This window comes from Aotus nancymaae, unplaced genomic scaffold (genome assembly GCF_030222135.1).
Source record: "Aotus nancymaae isolate 86718 unplaced genomic scaffold, 86718_ANA_hifiasm-v0.15.2.pri h1tg000062l, whole genome shotgun sequence".
NCBI classification, from domain to species: Eukaryota; Metazoa; Chordata; class Mammalia; order Primates; family Aotidae; genus Aotus; species Aotus nancymaae.
In genome coordinates this window covers 6,340,990-6,351,202 of record NW_026988476.1, presented here as the reverse complement: position 1 = coordinate 6,351,202, position 10,213 = coordinate 6,340,990, and the positions used below count along the sequence as shown (strand labels likewise).

At 39.4% G+C, this 10,213-nt stretch overlaps 1 pseudogene; it reads left to right on the top strand.

The window, feature by feature from the left end:
• Window positions 1–9,273: 9,273 nt before the first annotated feature.
• LOC105729846 (PRELI domain-containing protein 1, mitochondrial-like) lies at window positions 9,274–9,899 on the top strand (annotated as a pseudogene).
• Window positions 9,900–10,213: the final 314 nt, after the last annotated feature.

Genomic DNA, 10,213 nt, shown 5'->3' with positions numbered 1-10,213 from the left:
CCCAGGCTTCACATCTTCTCTAAAAAGAGTATGTTTCAAACTCCACCTTTCCAACCTCTTCCTTGGTCCTACAGTGGTCAAGTGACTTCTGATCCAGCTCTCTTACCCTCCAAAGATGAGGTTTTTCAGCAAAACTCCTGTCTTGCAAGGGAAAAAAAATACTGAAAATCTGGAATTGATCAAATAAGTCATATCAGAAAGGAATATAGTGCTGATGACTGAATAAGAGCTAGGAGTTCATCGAACATAAATATAGGTTGGAGAATTTACAGGGATTCTTCAAAGACTGGAGAGAGATATCCAAACTCCTTCCTATACCTGGCACTCAAGCTTACTACTGCCCCCAGACATTAGGAAGTTTTGCACTGACTGCGAGGACAGGCTACCTTCCCTACAAGCGGTTAGTCAACATGTCTCTTCCTCACACAATGACAGTGTGCTCATGAGAGCAGGGGCTGTATCTGCCTGTTTCATTCATACTCCTGGCAACATGCATGGTATATGATTTGCATTTACAAATGTTTGCTGAATACATAAACTGATTACTTCACGTATGGGTTCATGCACAGCTATATAAAAAACCTTAACCTCAAAATACAGACACTTGGCTGGGCATGATGGCTCATGCCTGTAATCCTAGCACTTAATCCTAGCACTTTGGGAGGCCAAAGCGGGAGGATTGCTTGAGTCCAGGAGTTTCTAGACCAGCCTGGGCAACATAGCAAGACCTTATCTTTACAAAAAAAGAAGAATATATATATATACACACATACATACACACACACACACACACACAGAGAGAGAGAGAGAGAGAGATTTGACATCTTAATTTCCACTTCCCAAATATATTGAGTTTTCCTAATTAAGTCAAAAAAATACAAACCCAATTAACATAATAAGTGAGTATAACAGCATTCTGCCCTCTTTTCTATTTCATTTTAGTTGGTTTTCATGAAATTTGTATTTGAGAGAACACTATTAATGTGTTTGATGCATAAAGATTTTTTTTTTCTAGTTTAGTAAAATGGGAGAGGCTTCTGTCTCCTCAAGTCCAAGGGAAGTAGCCTTTCACCTATGGCTTTAAATTCTGAATTATACAGTCACATATGAACATGAGTCTATTTCAAAAGCCATATTACAATGAAATAGAATGAAAACTACCCAAAATACGAATCTAAAAAGAGCTAAATAAATCACGTTTGCTAATATTCATATATGCAACAAAATGTTATAATAATATTTTAGAAATCATCCGCTTTCAAGTCTAATTGTTTTTCTTCTTATCAAACAATATTAAGTCTTTTCTAGAATGAAATTCTAAACAAGTGAGTCTCCTGCTTAAACTACTTGAATGACTCTGCACTGACCTTTATGGCAAGTCTTACTCTGACCCTTGTTTTCCTCCCCAGTTGCATGCCCCACCATTCCTCCGTAGATCCTATTCCCCAACTAGACAGACTACAGTCAGCTCTACAAACACGTCAGGCCACTCTCTGTCTCCTCTGAGTGTTCATGTGTGCTGGCCTCTGCCTCGACCCCCTCTACCTCCTCAGTCCTTCTGCCTTGGTAACACCAATTTGTATTTCAGATCTTAGCTGAGACATCCAGAAAGCCTTTTCTGAGCACCACTACTCTTCCGCAACATGAAGTTAGGAGTCTTCTCTGTGCCCCTTCAAATACCCAGATCATACCTCTGTGCTGCCGTATCTTCAAGTGATTGCTTATTACCTATGCATATTCCTAAATAGTAGCTACTCCATGAGTATTATTGAATCCCTGTATGCATGCTAAAAGAGGTGAGATAGATGGCAAAGTGGTCCTTTCTTGTTTATGTCTTGTACCTCAGTCATGTGCATGAATAAGAAAATCACCTTACATCATGGCCTCTCCCCATAACAACCTAATAGTCCTTTAAACAACTTTATGTAATAATGATAGGAAGATCCTAGAAGGATTTACTTTAACCTCATACTAATAGTCATCATTCTGGCCAGGTATGGTGGCTCATCCTTGTAATCCCAGCACTTTGGGAGGCTGAGGCAGGCAGATCACAAGGTCAGAAAGTCAAGACCATCCTGCCCAACCTAGTGAAACCCCATCTCTACTAAAATACAAAAAAAATTAGATGGGCATGGTGGCGGGCACCTGTAATCCCAGCTACTCAGCAGGCTGAGACAGGGAAATCGCTTGAACCCAGGAGGGGAAGGTTGCAGTGAGCCAAGATCATGCCACTGCACTCCAGCCTGGGCAACAGAGCAAGACTCCATCTCAACAACAACAACAAAAAAAACCCGATATCCTCCAATAACTGTTATACTAAAATTGCTCTTTTAATTTTTTTTTTTTGAGATGGAGTTTCACTCTTGTTGCTCAGGCTGGAGTGCAATGGCACAATCGCAGCTCACTGCAACCTCTGCCTCCTGGGTTCAAGCGATTCTCCTGCCTCAGCCTCCCAAGTAGCTGGACTACAGGCATGCACCACCATGCCTGGCTAATTTTGTGTTTTCAGTAGAGATGGGGTTTCACGATGTTGGTCAGGCTGGTCTCGAACTCCTGACCTCAAGAGATCCACCCACCTCAGCCTTCCAAAGTGCTAGGATTACAGGCATGAGCCACTGAGCCTGGCCTAAAGTTTTTTTTTTTTTTTTTTTTTTATTAAAAATAGGGACAGGGTCTCAACTATGTTGCACAGGCTAGTTTCTTAATTCTTGGGCTCAAGCAATCCTTCTGCCTCAGCCTCCCAAAGTGCTAGGATTATAGGCATGAGCCACGACACTCAGCCTGTTATACTAAAATTGCTTTTAAAAACTAATTTTTAGAACATTTCCATTGCTGGCCAGGCACAGTGGCTCACCTCTAATCTCAGCACTTGGCAGGCTGAGGCGAGCAGATCACTTGAGCCCAGTAGTTTGAGACCAGCTTGGGCAACATGGTGAAACCCTGTCTCTACAAAAAATACAAAAAATCAGCCAGGCATAGTGGCATGCGTCTGTAGTCCCAGCTACTCGGGAGGTTAAAATAGGAGAATTTGCTTGAGCCCAAGAAGTCAAGGCTGCAGTGAGCGAAAATGATGCCACTGCACTCCAGCCTGGGTGACAGAGTAAGACCCCACCTCAAAAAAAAAAACGAAGAAGAAGAAAGAAAGTCTCCACTGCTTATGTGAAAATTATAGGTACTTCATCATATACAGACATCACATGATTAAATGAAACTATACAAAAGGGGCCTTAATTTTCACATTGTTTTAAATGTGTAGTTTACCTGTTTTGTTTTTTTTTTATCTCTGCACATGACATCAGTAACTGCTTAATGATGGTACTGATCATGATGATAATAGTAATAGAAATAAATAATATAAAGAATGACGTATCACTAAAAGCTCCAAGTTGCCCTCTAAAGGCTTGGAACATGTTTCAGGTGAGGCTCGTTTTCATAGCTGGATGACATCGTAAAAGAAATTCCCAGTTTTAAAAAGAAAACCAATTCTGAAAGATGTTGTTGACATTTGTGACCCCATGGAAACGATTTCAATCTGTGGGCAATTTGTTTTCAGTCTTTGTATACAGCACAGAAAATTCAGCCAGCTCTCTATCATACAACACCTATCTCTGCATTCACTCTCTTTTCTTGGTTCATCAAGATGCAAAATAACCTAAACAAAATTACTATGCTAATGTTTTCTTCAAATACCATAATAATTGCTAAGTTGTACTGACCAGAGACAAAAGGAAATTTTATTTTCTGTTTATCATACACATCTTTTTATACAGGAAAAGCCACAACACTATCATTCTCTACCAGGCTGCTTCTGCCAACAACTGTGACTGATTGGGATTCACAGAAAGCCCTCGGCCTCTATGAACATGACGAGAGTCAAATTAGGTGGGCTGGGAGCAAAACAAAGAGCTGCAGAAAAGGAATCATCTCAAACTCAGCATTTTGACAGAAGCTTCTTCGTGCCAGCGTGCATGCTGCCTCATTCAATGATGTAGAAAGGTCAGAGGTTAATCAGCTTCAATTAGGCATGCATATTGAGTAGTTTTTAGTCATCATTTTATATTTCCAAATGAGAACCAAGAAACACTTCAAGTTAGTGGAGCATTTTCTAATGACAACTTTTAACTCTTCAGAGACAGAATTTCTCACTAAGTTGCCCCTTTTTGACAGTTTTATTGAGGTATAATTGTCATTTAATAAACCATATGTATTTAAAGTACACAATTTGGTAAGTTTTAACACGTGTACATAGGTGAAAAACTTGCCCCAAATCAAGATAATGAACAAAATCTTTGCTTCCAAAAGATTCTTCCTGCACCACTGTAATCCTGCCTTCTTACTCCTGCCTCACCCATACCCAGACAACCACTAATCTGCTTTCTATCACTATCGATTAGTTTACATTTTCTAGAACTTTATTTGAATAAAATCATACAGTATGTACTCTAAAAGTGTGGCTTCTTTCATTCAGAGTAATTATTGTCATATTTATTCATGTTGCTCTGCTGGGCATGGTGGCTCACACCTGTAATCCCAGCACTTTGGGAGGCCAAGGCAAGTGAATCTCTTGAGTTCAAGAGTTCAAGACCAGCCTGGGCAACATGGTGAAACCCCATCTCTACAAAAAAAATACAAAAAAAAATTAGCTGGGCATTGTGGCACACACCCTCATCCCAGCAACTTGGGAGACTAAGGCAGAAGAATCATTAAAACCTGGGAGGCAGAGGTTACAGTGAGCTGAGATCGCACCACTGCACTATATAGCCTGTGTGACAGAATGAGACTCTGTCTCAAAAAAAAAAAAGATTTATTCATGTTGTTCATATAAGTAAATAGTATTTGATTGTTTGAATCTATGACAATTTATTTATCTGTTGAAGGTGAATTTGGGTTGTTTGCAAATGCTTTTGGTTATTATCTGCTATTAACATTTGTGTACAAGTCTTTGCATGGACACATGCTTTTATACAGTGTTTGTGTCATTTTACATTTCCATCAGCAATGTAAGAGTCTCAGTTGTTCCATATCCTCACCAACACTTGGTATGGTTGATCCTTTTAATGTTAGACATTCTAATATGTATGTAATATAATAGCATCAATTGTAGCTTTCATTCCCATTTCCCTAACAAGTAATGATGTTGGGCATTTTTTTTACCTACTTATCTATCATCACATATCTTCTTTGATGACATGTCTGTTCAAATATTTTTAAAACAACTTTTAAAAAACAATTCGTTTTTGTTTTTTGATGGATGTTCAAAAAGCCTATTTTCATTCAACTCATTCCTTTCATTTTTTTTTTTTATAGTTGTGTTTTGAGAGGTTTTTTTGTATATCTAAATACAAGTCCTTTATCAGGTATGCGGATTGCAAATATTTTCTCCCAGTCTGTGGCTTATATTTTCATTCTCTTCACAGTGTCTTTTGAAGAGCAAAAGTTCTTAAGTTTAATGAAGACCAACTTACTGATTTTTATTTTTGGTGTTACATCTAAGAAATCTTTGCCTAATCTAAGGTCACAAAGGCTTTTGCCTATATTTTTGTCTGTATATTTTACAGGTTTAGGTTTTATATTTAGGTTTATGATCCATTTCAAGTTTATATTTATATATGCTATAAGTTATGAATAGCTATGTGGTGGTTTTTTTTTTTTTTTGCATACAAGTATTCAACTGTTCCATCACCATTTGTTGAAAAGAATATTGTTTCTCTACTCAATGACCTTTGCACTTTTGTAAAAAAAAAAAAAAAAAAAAAAAAAATCAAATCATCATATATGTGATCACTTGTTGCCTTTTAATTCCCTCTCTTTTCTGCATGGGCTACTAAAACAAAGCCCCTAACAGTGTCTTTCACTAGAAACATCATAGCAAATATCTGACCCTGCAGGAAATTTGATTAGTTGTTATAGTCAGAACTCACAAAGATCATGCCAGGCCAAAGAAGAAAATAGAGTTGTAATATAAATTTAAAAAGAGAAAGACAGCACTGCCAGTTAACCATGGAGGATAGAATACAAAGTTTTATCTCTGCTTCATTCCTAACCCTGTTAAACAAATTAAGAGAAAAAGACATGATGCCTTAAGGATAAAGAGTACAGGAGAGTAGACAACAGCAAATGAAAAATAAAGACAGAATCTTGGAATCTGAAAAAAAGAGGGATGAATGGTCAGTAACCTAGCATGCCAGAGAAAGTTAACTAAACGCCTGTATTAAGGATAGCCAACAAGATGTACATCAATTCTACAGAAAGATCCAGGAATTGGGAAGGCAGGATGCAGGGTGAAGCTGAAATGGTAAAACTAATTCTTCTCCATATGGGTTTCATCTCTCTCTGTCTAGTCTCTCTGCATGGGCTAATTTTGATTCCTTACAGTAGAATTGTTGGGTTCCAAAAGTGAAAGAGCCAAATGGAAGCCGATTTTTTTTTTCTTTTTTTCTTTTTTAAATGATCTAGTCTCAGAAGTAACATAACATCACTTCTGCTATAATATTAGTAGCTACAAGTTCCTGCCCAGATTAAGAGGAGACAACACAGACTCCTACCTCTTAGTGAGAAGAGTGTCAGTCACACTGTAAGAAGAAAATGTGAGATGGGATATATTCATTTGTACAGCCGTCTTTGGAAGATAAAATCTACCTACTTTGATAAAGAAACAGAGGCCCAGAGAAGTCTGTATTATCTAAATCACAGTCAATAGCAGAGTAAGACTAGAAACTAGAAATCCGAACTCCCATTCCATATTTCTTCCACAAACTCAACTTGACTCTTAATTTTATAAAATTCACACTGGTGAGACTATAGAGTTAATGGATAGAGAAAATTTAGTATAGGAAAGTTCTGACCTGAAACCTAGGTAAGATTTTCATGATTCAGTGAGTTCAGGCCATAAAAAAGCTATTATTCACCAGTAAGCTATGAAAGTTAGGAAATCCTAGAAAGGAATTTTTAATAATTTCCAAACCAAAAAAAAAGTTAATGATATCAATGGAGGGAAGATTTATAAGTCATACTTCCTCATTGTTGAGTTTTATGGCTTTCTAAAAATCATTGAATATGTTTTCTATAGACAGCTTCATTCTTTTTTTCAGAGACAGTAATACAAACAATTCTAGTGTGAATTAACTATCTTAACACCAGGAATCAGGTATAGTTTTCTAAGCATCTTAAATTCTAACAGTATTACTCATTTTGATATGTTTTACTCTGCTAATTTATATATTTAAAGTAATGGATTAATTAGGCTGGGCACGGTGGTTCATATCTGTAATCCCAGAATTTTGGGAGGCCAAGGCAGGTAGATCACTTGAGGTCAGGAGTTCAAGACCAGCCTGGCCAACATGGTGAAACCCTGTTTCTACTAAAAATACAAAAAAATTAGCCGGGAATGGTGGTGCATGACTGTAATCCCAGCTATTTGGGAGGCTGAGGCCAAAGAATCACTTGAACCCGGGAGGTGGAGGCTGCAGCGAGCTGAGAACACACTACAGCACTTCAGCCTGGGCAGCACACTGAGACTCTGTCTCAAAAAAATAAAATTAAATTTAAAAATAAAGTAATGTATTAATTAGAAATTAGTTATTGTAAGAATCAAAATGTCATCTTAAGACAGCTATAAATCACCAGAACAGAAGAGAAGAATTTAAAAAGGACATTAGGGACTTTTGCTTCTAGCTATGCTAGAGTAACCCGCATAAGACCAACCCTCCTGCCAGGAATAGCTATAAATCTCAATAAGCTACTAAAGGAAGTCGTTTTCCAAGGCACTGGAGAGTGACCAAGGCTTCCAGAACTTGAGAGCTAATCCTTGAGAGAAAGAAAACGCACTAAGGTGACCATGACACTTTCTATGACCTTTGATTCTAAGACACTTACCAATTCCAAAAAGGCTCAGGGATAAGAGGTCAAGGAGAAAACAGTGGCTCAGTGATTTTATCAGTCTTATAGGCATAGAAAGATAAAAATTAGATTTTAGGATATCCAGGAATTAGAAGAACCAGGATCAAGGATTTAAAAAAAAATCACAGAAGTGAGTTGGACACTGCTGGCCACTTTTCCCCTTGAGAGATTTGCCAATTCCTAAACCATAAAATGTAAGAAGCCAAGCAGAAAGCAACAGCTAAGAGGCTAAATCTAAGCAGGCTATTAGCTGCCTTTTGGTGCTAGAGAGAGAAAAATTGAAGTTTAGGGTTCACCAAGGAGAAGATCATCTGATAAACACCTGAGGCTTTCAGATCAGATCCCTCAAAGGCTATGCCTTTACTGTAAAGCAAAACAGAAAGACCAGCTCTCATAAAGACTTAAATGTAGCCTTGAATTATCTTCATCCCTGATCAAAGCTACCAAACCTTCTACATTTCTCTTATTCAACCTACTATTAAAATACATACATATATATATGTATTTTATATATATGTATGTATTATATATATATAAAATACATACACATATTATATATATATATGTATGTGTGTGTGTACATATATATACCAGGAGTAGTATAACGTCATCCAGAGCTTTACAATTTTTTAAATTCAATGTCTACATTTAATTTTTTAAAATTACTAATGATGACAGGAAATGGAAACAAATGACAAATACCCAAGATTAAAAAAAAAAAAATCACAAAATAAACAGTAGACCAAAAGATGATCCAGATATTGGAGCTATCAGAGGAAGACTTTAAAATTATTTTTATCAATATTTTCAATAAGATAAATAACACTATGGAGAATTTTATCAAGCAACTGGAATCTGTAAAATTCAATTGCTGAAAATAAGGACTCGATTAATAAACAGGGTTAAAGACACAGAAGAATTACAAACCTGAAAGGGCAATTGAAAAATAACAAGACTAGAACATGGAGAAAAATATGAATAAAAAATATGAAAAGGACACAAGAAATATATAGAACACGCTAATATTTTTAATATTTTCAGAGAAGTAAAAAGGAATGGTGCAGAAGCTGAATGAGAATTTTCGAAAACTGACAAAAGATCTCAAGTCATGAATTCAAAAAGCTTTTAGAATTCAAGCAGGATGAATACTAAGAAAACCACACCTAAATGCACCATGCAAGACTTGTTAAAACTGAAGTTGGGACAACTCGCGGCGGCGGCGGCGGCGGCTGCTTGGGCGCGATGCGGTGGTGACTGAGCTACGCGGCTGGCGGCGGGTGTGCGCCGAGCCCCGGCCCGGCCCGGCCCCCGCGTGCCTCCCAGGCTCCGCACCCCTGATGCTGCGTGGGTGCTGAGCCCGCTCCGGCCGGGACGATGGTGAAGTATTTCCTGGGCCAGAGCGTGCTCCGGAGTTCCTGGGACCAAGCGTTCTGGCAGCGGTACCCGAATCCCTATAGACATAGTACACCGGGAGGCGACGCTGACCAGAAACTGCTGTCCCGGCGACTGCTGACCAAGACCAACAGGATGCCCGCTGGGCCGAGCGACTGTTTCCTGCGGATGTTGCTCACTCGGTGTACATCCTGGAGGACTCTACTGTGGACCCACAGAATCAGACCATGACCCCCTTCACCTGGAACATCAACCACGCCCGGCTGATGGTGGTGGAGGAACGATGTGTTTACCCTGTGAACTCTGACAACAGTGGCTGGACCGAAATCCGCCGTGAAGCCTGGGTCTCCTCTAGCTTATTTGGTGTCTCCAGAGCTGTCCAGGAATTTGGTCTTGCCTGGTTCAAAAGCAACGTGACCAAGACTATGAAGGGTTTTGAATATACCTTGGCGAAGCTGCAAGGTGAGGCCCCTTCCAAAACACTTGTTGAGACGGCCAAGGAAGCCAAGGAGAAGGCAAAGGAGACGGCACGGGCAGCTACAGAGCAGGCCAAGGACCTCGCCAGCAAGGCGGCCACCGAGAAGCAGCAGCAGCAGCACTTTGTGTAGCCAGCCCCCCACCACCACAGCACCCAGACAGCTTGGCTTAGCCCCTCTGCCCTCCCTCCACTGTACTTTATCATTATAAATCAACTTCCAGCCCTATCTACTGTCTGGGTGGTGGGTTGAGGGTATCCAGTTTGGCACCCGCAGTACACCAGGCATGTTATCCATGTCTGAGCCAGGTCTGCTTATTCTCCCATTGGGCAGCTGAGGACCCAAGCACAGAGGTGCGGTGACTTGCCTCAGGCCCCAGGTAGCCTGCAGGTGAACTGGCGATAAATGCCCCATGAGGGCAGGGCTCTTGGTTTTGTTCTCTGATG